This window comes from Callithrix jacchus, chromosome 4, assembly GCF_049354715.1.
Source record: "Callithrix jacchus isolate 240 chromosome 4, calJac240_pri, whole genome shotgun sequence".
NCBI lineage: Eukaryota > Metazoa > Chordata > Mammalia > Primates > Cebidae > Callithrix > Callithrix jacchus.
Genome location: NC_133505.1, coordinates 76222944 through 76233630, shown reverse-complemented (window position 1 = coordinate 76233630; position 10687 = coordinate 76222944). Strand labels below are relative to the sequence as shown.

At 38.1% G+C, this 10687-nt stretch overlaps 1 pseudogene; it reads left to right on the top strand.

The window, feature by feature from the left end:
- Positions 1-5715: 5715 nt before the first annotated feature.
- LOC118153422 (U1 spliceosomal RNA) lies at positions 5716-5865 on the top strand (annotated as a pseudogene).
- The last annotated feature ends 4822 nt before the right edge of the window (positions 5866-10687 follow it).

The window sequence follows — 10687 nt, the reverse complement described above, 5'->3', positions numbered from 1 at the left end:
GGTGCACACACAATGTCCCAGTTTTTCTTCGTGGCAATATATATCAAAACAGAACATATATCCTTATGACCAAAATGTCACATATAAAAATACATTTTAAGATAATTTATTACTTTAATTGTTAAATAGTTAATATTTTACTTTTTATCATTTACATATTTCTTATAGTTAAAGATAGTATTTAGACAAATATACAAAGATTTAAGATGTGTATCAAGTCATAAATGCATTATAATAATTGGTATGCTATACATCCATATCTATTCCATCATTGCAAATTATGATGTACAAAAGCCTTATTTATTCACAAGGAAAGATGATTACAATAGGTTAAGAGAAAAAAAGTAGGTCAGAAAACAATATATAAAGTAAAACAATGCTCTTGTAAAACTATTTGTGTGTTCTGGAAGACTTGAAGTCAGGTCACATCACTGGATCCCTTGCAGGCATTCCTGCATTCCTCAGCCCCAGCCTGTCAGGGTGGCTAGACCCAGAAAAGCAATAACAGACATAACAGTCTGGCTCACAGGAAGCCTTCCTCAGAGGAGAAGGAAGAGAACACCACCAAGGGAAGACCCCATGAGACAAAATATTCTGAATGGCAGGCCTGGAGTCCCAGATCTTTCTGCTGGTGGGAAGTTTCTTACAGCAGAGACACAATTGCAGTGTTGGGTGCAATAAAGAAAGTCTTCACCTCTACCCCAACAGGTAGACAGCCTCTGTGATCATGAAAGGTCTTGGATAAGGGGACTTTGTTCCCCCAATACATCACTGCAGATGCAGCTGGGGCTTCTCCCATGGGAATATAGCATGGATGCACCTATAGACAACCTTCTTGGAATCACTCAGGATGATTGAAGCCCCACAGGAGGAGCACTCTCCAGATTTGGGCTTGCACAAGAGGCAGAGTCACAGTTCCTCCCTACTTGGAACATCAACATTTGTACAGATGAAAAGATATGCCTGTCTGATCTGAATAGCCAGAACACTGGGACAGGAGCGAAGCACAGAGGTAGATAATTTTCCTGCTGGCCTGGCAGGAGATGTGAGGTGGTGTCCACCTTTCATCCTGATAAATCCTCAGCACATCTAATTGAGAGCTTCCCCAGCCATCTTCATCAATGCCCACCTCTGCCTACCATTAGGTACCACATATATCCACCTACTTTAGCTACAACTGTTGCCTAACTAGGGATACCTCCCTACTGGCCTGAAGCCTGAATCATCAACTCAGTAAATAAAATACTGGAGAAAAATTGAATAAATAAATAAAGTATATACCATTTTGAAGAAATAGTCCATCTAAATGAGGAAAAACCAGAAAAGTAATACTGGTAATATGACAAAACAGGGTTCTATAACACCGCCAAAATATCACACTAGCTCCCCAAAAATGAATCCAAACCAAGATGAAATCTTTGAACTACCAGGTAAAGAATCCAGAAGGTTGACTAACAAGCTACTCAAAGAGATACCAGGAAATGGTGAAAAACAACATAAAGAAATGTTTTAAAAATCCAAAATATGAATGACAATTTTTCTAGAGAGATACATAGTATAAAGAAAAACCAATCAGAACTTTTGGAAATGAAAGACACAGTTAGGGAAAGCAGTGGAAAGTTTCAACAACAGGCTAAAATAAGTGGAAGAAAGAATTTCAGAGTTCAAAGACAAGTCTATTGAATTAACCCAATCTGACAAAGATACAAAGAAAAAAAGAAAAAGAAATGAACAGTTTCCAGGAAATATATGATTATGTAAAATGGCCAAACCTAAGGATAATTGGTGTTCCTGAGGGAGAAGAAAAGTCTAAAGGTTTAGAAAACTTATTTGAGGGAATAATTGAGAAAAGGTTGGGAGGGATGAGCGATAAAAGACTACATACTGGGTACAGTGTACACTGCTCAGGTGACAGGTGCACTAAAATGTCAGAAATCACTACAAAAGAACTTATCCATGTAACCAAAGACCCACCTGTACCCCCAAAGACTGAAATTTTTAAAATCACCAATTGAAAAATATATATGTGTCGGTGTACACACACATGCTCACACCTAACACTGAAAAAGTCTAAAGGAAGAAAAAAATTTAAAAAATTATCTCATGGTGAGATAATGATTTTTTTGATATGTTTATGTATATCGTAACTTCCTTTAAACTGGAAAGTGTTAAATTTATAATCAGGAAAAAAGTAAATAAAATATTGGAAGTATGCTTTTTGAATTTTTAATTTTTGTGAATACATAGTACATATATATATTATGGGTTGCATGAGATATTTTGATACAGGCATGAAATGTGTCATAATCACATCAGGGTACATAGCATATACATCACCTCAGGCATTTATTTATGTTGCAAACAATCCAATTATACTCTTAGTTATTTTTAATGTACAATTAAATTATTCTTATAGTCCTTCTGTTGTGCTATCAAATATTAGGTCTTATTCATTTTTTTCTAACTATTTTTGTGCCTCTTTACCATCCCCATTTTCCCCCGTATCCCACCCCTACTTCCCTTCCCAGCTTATGGCAACCATCCTTCTACTCTCTATCTCTGTAAGTTCAATTGTTTTAATTTTTAGCTCCCACAAATAAGTAAGAACATGTGAAATTTGTGTTTCTGTGCCTGGTTTATTTCACTTAATGACCTCCAGTTCATCTATGTTGCTGCAAATGACAGGATCACATTCTTTTTTAGGGCTGAGCAGTACCGTGTTGTGTATTTGTACCACTTTTTCTTTATGCATTTATCCATTCCTCTATCCGTTCGTGGATACTTAGGTTGCTTCCAAATCTTGGCTGCTGTGAATAGTTCTGCAGTAAACATGGGAGTGCAGATATCTCTGATATGCTGATTTCCTTTCTTTTGAGTATACACCCAGCAGTGGGATTGCTGGATCATATGGTAGCTTTATTTTTAGTGTTTTTTTTTCCTTTGAGGAACCTCCAAACTGGTCTCCATCATGGTTGGACTAATTTACATTCCCACCAACAGCATACAAGGATTCTGCTTTCTTCGCATTCTCACTAAGATTTGTCATGGCCTGTCTTTTGGATAAAAGTTATTTTAACTGGGATGAGATGATATCCCACTGTAGTTTTGATTTGCATTAATCTGATGATCAGTGGCATTGAGCACCTTTTCATATACTGTTTGCAATTTGTATGTCTTCTTTTGAGAAATGTCTATTCAGATTTTTGCCCAATTTTTAACTGAATTGTTAAGTGTTTTTCTATAGATTTGTTTGAGCTCCTTATATATTCTGGTTATTAATCGCTTGTCAGATGGATATTTTGGAAATATTTTCTCCTATTCTGTGGTTGTCACTTCACTTTGTTGATTCTTCCCCTTGCTGTGCAGAAGCTTTTGAACTTGATGTGATCCCATTTGTCCATGGAAGAGTTCCAATGTGTTCAGAGGTGGTCAAATGCTGTATAGCAGGACACATTAACCATAGTAAGTCCCCAACTAAATTTTAAGATTTTATTTACTACAGGAACTCACTTACAGTGGTAAAAATATTGTTAGATGAATATTATTTCCCTTTTCCTGAAAGTGCTCACTATATCTACCTACCACTTCTCAACATTGGGAACAAGGGGTTATGTAATTTTCCTTGATCTATGTTATCATAACAAAGACAAACAAGTTTTGGAAACTAAAAATTCATGCAGGAAGAATCTATATCAATATTTATTCATTATTGAATAATTGAGCATTTTGAGTTCAATGGGAAGCTAAGACAAATAAATATGGTTTATAATACAGATGATGTTATGATGAAGCATATAGCAGAGCTGCTTAGAAAGTGCCTGACCTACCTTGTGGGCCTTGTTCCTCTCCATCCCTCCTCAGGGACTCCTAGAAGAAACTCAGATAATTTTGACTTCTTCAAAATCAATCAGAGGATGTCTTTAAACTTCTCATGTAGGCCCACAAACAACTCTGATGTATATATGACGGTGGTAGTAAGAGAGAAATGAAATGAACATCAATCACACATAAATCTCATTCTTTCTGACCCTTCATCAGCAGTGAATACACATTATAACCTGAATAAGTTATGCTGCCACATGGTTTAGGAGGATATTTCTGGTTTGATGCAGAGAGTGAGGGGTTTCACCACTGGTCACTTGATCCATAGAAGTTGGTGGATGCCTCATAGTATAGATAGATGCATTTCCCATCCATTGACCAAAGAGCAAGTTCAGGGAAAGTAACTTGATTAGTAACAAACATCTATATTTCTTCTTGAGTCATACATACAATGCTGTATTCTGTAAAAATAGATTTATGTTAACATATGCTTATTCATAATTATTTATCTAATTGTTGCAAACCTAAATGTAAATCTTTCTTCTGCCTGGGTGATAATATTAAAAGGCTTCAATGTTCTTTGTATAGTTTCTCAAATTGGCATTAGTGGTTCATTAATATTTAAGAGACCTGCAGTATTGTATTAGCTAATCACACCAATGACTTTCTTTGGAATCTGTCAAGCATAGACCTGGTTTCTATTTTTACAGCTTGATGTGCACCACAGGCTGATACAACTATTTTTAAAACTATCTATCAATCCCACTTTGACTAAAAGAAAATTGTCTGCTTTAAAATGCATACTTTAACCAAGGTAAATATCACCTGAGATTAATATAATTTGAATTGCTATTTCTGAGAAATGAAAATGGCAAATACACCTCTTCTTTGGTTCTTTGCACAAGGGGGCCTATTTTTGTAATGCTAAAAAAGTAAGTCCTCTGGAAGGATTTGTATAATGTAAGGCAGGACAAAGGATATCCATCATCCCTCAGGCAACTCATATGGCTCTTCGGCTCTTACTCTCCACTGGGTGCAGGTACTCCTAAACATGCACCAGAATATTCTTCTGGACATGGAGTTATATGCTGTGATCCCCCATTTAGTCATGTCCAGGGGACCTTCAGAACTACATAGGAAAATGTCAACTTCAGCTGCAGAGAATATCTTGGTAGTGTTGACGTCATTCTGTGGTCATTGTGCAGGAACAAAAAATTACTAAAGATTTCTCTGTTAGATTCAGTATTTACTGTATGAGTAATCATTGCCAGCTATTTCCAATAATAAATAAACCATTATCAAGTGCTTACTGTATAAAAGGCACTCTTTCTGCTTAACCCTGTGGGAAAATCAAAAAGGCTAAAAGAGAACCTGCCCATAGGCCTTTACAACGTGGCTGGAAGGAGACTCTAAATATGAGCTGATGGCCAACTAGTAAAATGAGGCATATATATGTGGTAGATACTGGGGCAGGCTATGTAAGGAAGCCCATATGAAAGCTGTTTATTTAATAGTAGGCAAAAAGTCTAAATTTTGGTGTAGCATACACAGGATAATTCTCCCTGACCCGTAGTTTCCTCATTTTCCACAGAGCAATCTCCCCATTTTTAACAGATGAAGCTTAGCACAAGAGCAACAGCAAAAACTGTGAAAAATAAGGTAGGTTTATAGTTCTTCTAAAACTTTTCCTCATTGTGTGTCTCTATTTCTTACAGTTTGTGTTGAACACTAATTATCACCAATATTTTAAGGGTATTTTAATAGAAAAAACATTTACTAGTTTAGAAACATTTTTCTTATTCATTTCTTGATATTTAGAGAAGGCCTAATTAGATGATGTCTTAGCCCTGGTCTTCTAGAAAACAAAACTTGAGGCAAAGATTAAGTTGCTAACAACTTATTTGGGAGGTGCAAACCCAGGGCCTCGAGGATAAAGGAAAGGGAAGCAAAGGAAAATGTAATGACACCTGCGATTTCCCCAAATGTGGGAAACTCGACTGCATAATTTGTGGTAGTGGGGGACTGCATTCGTGCTTTCCCCTAAATCTAAAAATAAAAAAGAAAGAAAAAAAGGGAAAATATAATGCAAAGTGTTACTGTGTCAGCTATTGCTTCACAACTAGCCATGGAGAAACGCAGAAGTTGCTCAGCAGGTGTGTTCACTCAGCAGCAGAACTTCTCCAGAATGTTGTAAGGAGGAAGTGTACCTTACAGTAGTCCACATAACAGACAAAGGAAGGGGAACTAATACCCAACTGTCATCTCCCTCTTCCCTTTGACCAAGGTTTACCCCATTGGAGACTAACTCCTCTGAACTTTGAGGTTGTGTGAATCATCCTCACCTGTCAGTGCTCAGATCCTATTCAGTCCCCTGGTGATGGCCAGATCTCACTCCCTACAGTGTGGTACTTCATCCAAGTTCAAAAGTGGAGGGCCAACGTGCAGGAGAGAGACAGAGAAGACATTATTATTACGGCATTATTGAGGACAGTGGAGAAGGTATACCAGATTTTTTTGTATCGGATGGAGATGGCTAACCTAACATAATTTCAATTTCTTTTTACACCTCTCAAAATATTTAACATAATTGTTTTTAAACAGTAAGCATGCAATAGCTACTGGTTCAATGAGTTAACAAATGGCATGAGACACTCTTAAGTCTATGGGTGGCAACCCCCAAACTTGCAGGTATAATGTCTATAATAGGCAGAAGAATGGCCCTAAAGATATCCATGTCCTAATCCCTAGAAACTGTGACTATGTTAGGTTACTTGGCAAAAGGGACTTTGCAGGTGTAATTGAAGTTGAGATAGGGAGATTATCCTGGAATTATCCAGGTGGGGAATTCTAATGGCAAAGGTCCTTAAAAATGTAGAAGGGAGGCAGAAAGGAGGTCCAAGTGATGCCATGTGAGAAGGGCTTCACATGCTGCACTGCTTTGAAGATGGAGAAAAAAAGACACCAGTGGAGGAATGGAGGCAGACTCCAGAAGCTGGAAAGGGCAAAGAAACAGATCCTACCCTGGCCTGCGGAAAGGACACACTCTACTGCGCAGAGTCTGGGAAATAAGCAATTTCTGTGAGGCTGTTCTGTCCTTCCATCAGGAACCTTAGTTCATTCTCACTATACCGTCACATTTTTTCAAGAAATATAGGACTTAAATGATATATGTTTTATATGATGTTAGTTTTATAACCTCTCTAATTAGTTAGAAAAATGACATGTTATGTTTAATGATGCAAATTTAAAACCATACCCACTAAAAGAGGTGATTTTTTTTTTTTTTTTTTTTTTTTTTTTTTTTAATTTTTTATTGGATTTTAGGTTTTGGGGTACATGAGCAGAGCATGCAAGACCGTTGCGTAGGTACACACATGGCAGTGTGCTTTGCTTTTCTTCTCCCCTTCACCCACATTTGGCATTTCTCCCCAGGCTATCCCTCCCCACCTCCCCCTCCCACTGGCCCTCCCCTTTTCCCCCCAATAGACCCCAGTGTTTAGTACTCCCCTTTCTGTGTCCATGTGTTCTCATTTTTCATCACCCACCTATGAGTGAGAATATGCGGTGTTTCATTTTCTGTTCTTGTGTCAGTTTGCTGAGGATGATGTTTTCCAGATTCATCCATGTCCCTACAAACGACACGAACTCATCATTTCTGATTGCTGCATAATATTCCATGGTGTATATGTGCCACATTTTTCCAATCCAGTCTATTATCAATGGGCATTTGGGTTGATTCCAGGTCTTTGCTATTGTAAACAGTGCTGCAATGAACATTCGTGTACATGTGTCCTTATAGTAGAACGATTTATAGTCTTTTGGATATATACCCAGTAATGGGATTGCTGGGTCAAATGGAATTTCTATTTCTAAGGCCTTGAGGAATCGCCACACTGTCTTCCACAATGGTTGAACTAATTTACACTCCCACCAACAGTGTAAAAGTGTTCCTTTTTCTCCACATCCTCTCCAGCATCTGTTGTCTCCAGATTTTTTCATGATCGCCATTCTAACTGGCGTGAGATGGTATCTCAATGTGGTTTTGATTTGCATCTCTCTGATGACCAGTGACGATGAGCATTTTTTCATATGATTGTTGGCCTCATATATGTCTTCTTTCGTAAAGTATCTGTTCATATCCTTTGCCCACTTTTGAATGGGCTTGTTTGTTTTTTTCCTGTAAATCTGCTTGAGTTGTTTGTAAATTCTGGATATCAGCCCTTTGTCAGATGGGTAGACTGCGAAAATTTTTTCCCATTCTGTTGGTTGCCGATCCACTCTAGTGACTGTTTCTTTTGCCGTGCAGAAGCTGTGGAGTTTGATTAGGTCCCATTTGTCTATTTTGGCTTTTGTTGCCAATGCTCTTGGTGTTTTGTTCATGAAGTCCTTGCCTACTCCTATGTCCTGGATAGTTTTGCCTAGATTTCCTTCTAGGGTTTTTATGGTGCCAGGTCTTATGTTTAAGTCTTTAATCCATCTGGAGTTAATTTTAGTGTAAGGTGTCAGGAAGGGGTCCAGTTTCTGCTTTCTGCACATGGCTAGCCAGTTTTCCCAACACCATTTGTTAAACATGGAATCCTTGCCCCATTGCTTGTTTTTGTCAGGTTTATCAAAGATTGTATAGTTGTATGTATGTTGTGTTGCCTCCGGTGCCTCTGTTTTGTTCCATTGGTCAATATCTCTGTTTTGGTACCAGTACCATGCTGTTTTGATTACTGTAGCCTTGTAGTATAGTTTGAAATCCGGCAGTGTGATGCCCCCCACTGTGTTCTTTTTGCTTAGAATTGACTTGGCTATGCGGGCTCTCTTTTGGTTCCATATGAAGTTCATGGTGGTTTTTTCCAGTTCTGTGAAGAAAGTCAATGGTAGCTTGATGGGGATAGCGTTGATCCTGTAAATTACTTTGGGCAGTATAGCCATTTTCACGATATTAATTCTTCCTAACCATGAACATGGAATGTTTCTCCATCTGTTTGTGTCCTCTCTGATTTCGTTGAGCAGTGGTTTGTAGTTCTCCTTGAAGAGGTCCCTTACGTTCCTTGTGAGTTGTATTCCAAGGTATTTTATTCTTTTTGTAGCAATTGCGAATGGCAGTTCGCTCTTGATTTGGCTTTCTTTAAGTCTGTTATTGGTGTAGACGAATGCTTGTGATTTTTGCACATTGATTTTATATCCTGAGACTTCGCTGAAGTTGTTTATCAGTTTCAGGAGTTTTTGGGCTGAGGCGATGGGGTCTTCTAGGTATACTATCATGTCGTCTGCAAATAGAGACAATTTGGCTTCCACCTTTCCTATTTGAATACCCTTTATTTCTTTTTCTTGCCTGATTGCTCTGGCTAGAACTTCCAGTACTATATTGAATAGGAGTGGTGAGAGAGGGCATCCTTGTCTAGTACCAGATTTCAAAGGGAATGCTTCCAGTTTTTGCCCATTCAGTATGATATTGGCTGTTGGTTTGTCATAAATAGCTTTTATTACTTTGAGATACGTTCCATCGATACCGAGTTTATTGAGGGTTTTTAGCATAAAGGGCTGTTGAATTTTGTCAAATGCCTTCTCTGCGTCAATTGAGATAATCATGTGGTTTTTGTTTTTGGTTCTGTTTATGTGGTGAATTACGTTGATAGACTTGCGTATGTTGAACCAGCCTTGCATCCCTGGGATGAATCCTACTTGATCATGATGAATAAGTTTTTTGATTTGCTGTTGCAATCGGCTTGCCAATATTTTATTGAAGATTTTTGCATCTATGTTCATCATGGATATTGGCCTGAAGTTTTCTTTTCTCGTTGGGTCTCTGCCGGGTTTTGGTATCAGGATGATGTTGGTCTCATAAAATGATTTGGGAAGGATTCCCTCTTTTTGGATTGTTTGAAATAGTTTTAGAAGGAATGGTACCAGCTCCTCCTTGTGTGTCTGGTAGAATTCGGCTGTGAACCCATCTGGACCTGGGCTTTTTTTGTGAGGTAGGCTCTTAATTGCTGCCTCAACTTCAGACCTTGTTATTGGTCTATTCATAGTTTCAGCTTCCTCCTGGTTTAGGCTTGGGAGGACACAGGAGTCCAGGAATTTATCCATTTCTTCCAGGTTTACTAGTTTATGTGCATAGAGTTGTTTGTAATATTCTCTGATGATGGTTTGAATTTCTGTGGAATCTGTGGTGATTTCCCCTTTATCATTTTTTATTGCATCTATTTGGTTGTTCTCTCTTTTCTTTTTAATCAATCTGGCTAGTGGTCTGTCTATTTTGTTGATCTTTTCAAAAAACCAGCTCTTGGATTTATTGATTTTTTGAAGGGTTTTTCGTGTCTCAATCTCCTTCAGCTCAGCTCTGATCTTAGTAATTTCTTGTCTTCTGCTGGGTTTTGAGTTTTTTTGATCTTGCTCCTCTAGCTCTTTCAATTTTGACGATAGGGTGTCAATTTTGGATCTCTCCATTCTTCTCATATGGGCACTTATTGCTATATACTTTCCTCTAGAGACTGCTTTAAATGTGTCCCAGAGGTTCTGGCACGTTGTGTCTTCATTCTCATTGGTTTCGAAGAACTTCTTTATTTCTGCCTTCATTTCGTTGTTTACCCAGTCAACATTCAAGAGCCAGTTGTTCAGTTTCCATGAAGCTGTGCGGTTCTGGGTCTGTTTCTGAATTCTGAGTTCTAACTTGATTGCACTATGGTCTGAGAGGCTGTTTGTTATGATTTCAGTTGTTTTGCATTTGTTGAGCAGTGCTTTACTTCCAATTATGTGGTCAATTTTAGAGTAGGTGTGATGTGGTGCTGAGAAGAATGTGTATTCTGTGGATTTGGGGTGGAGAGTTCTGTAAATGTCCACCAGGTTTGCTTGCTCCAGGTCTGAGTTCAAGCCC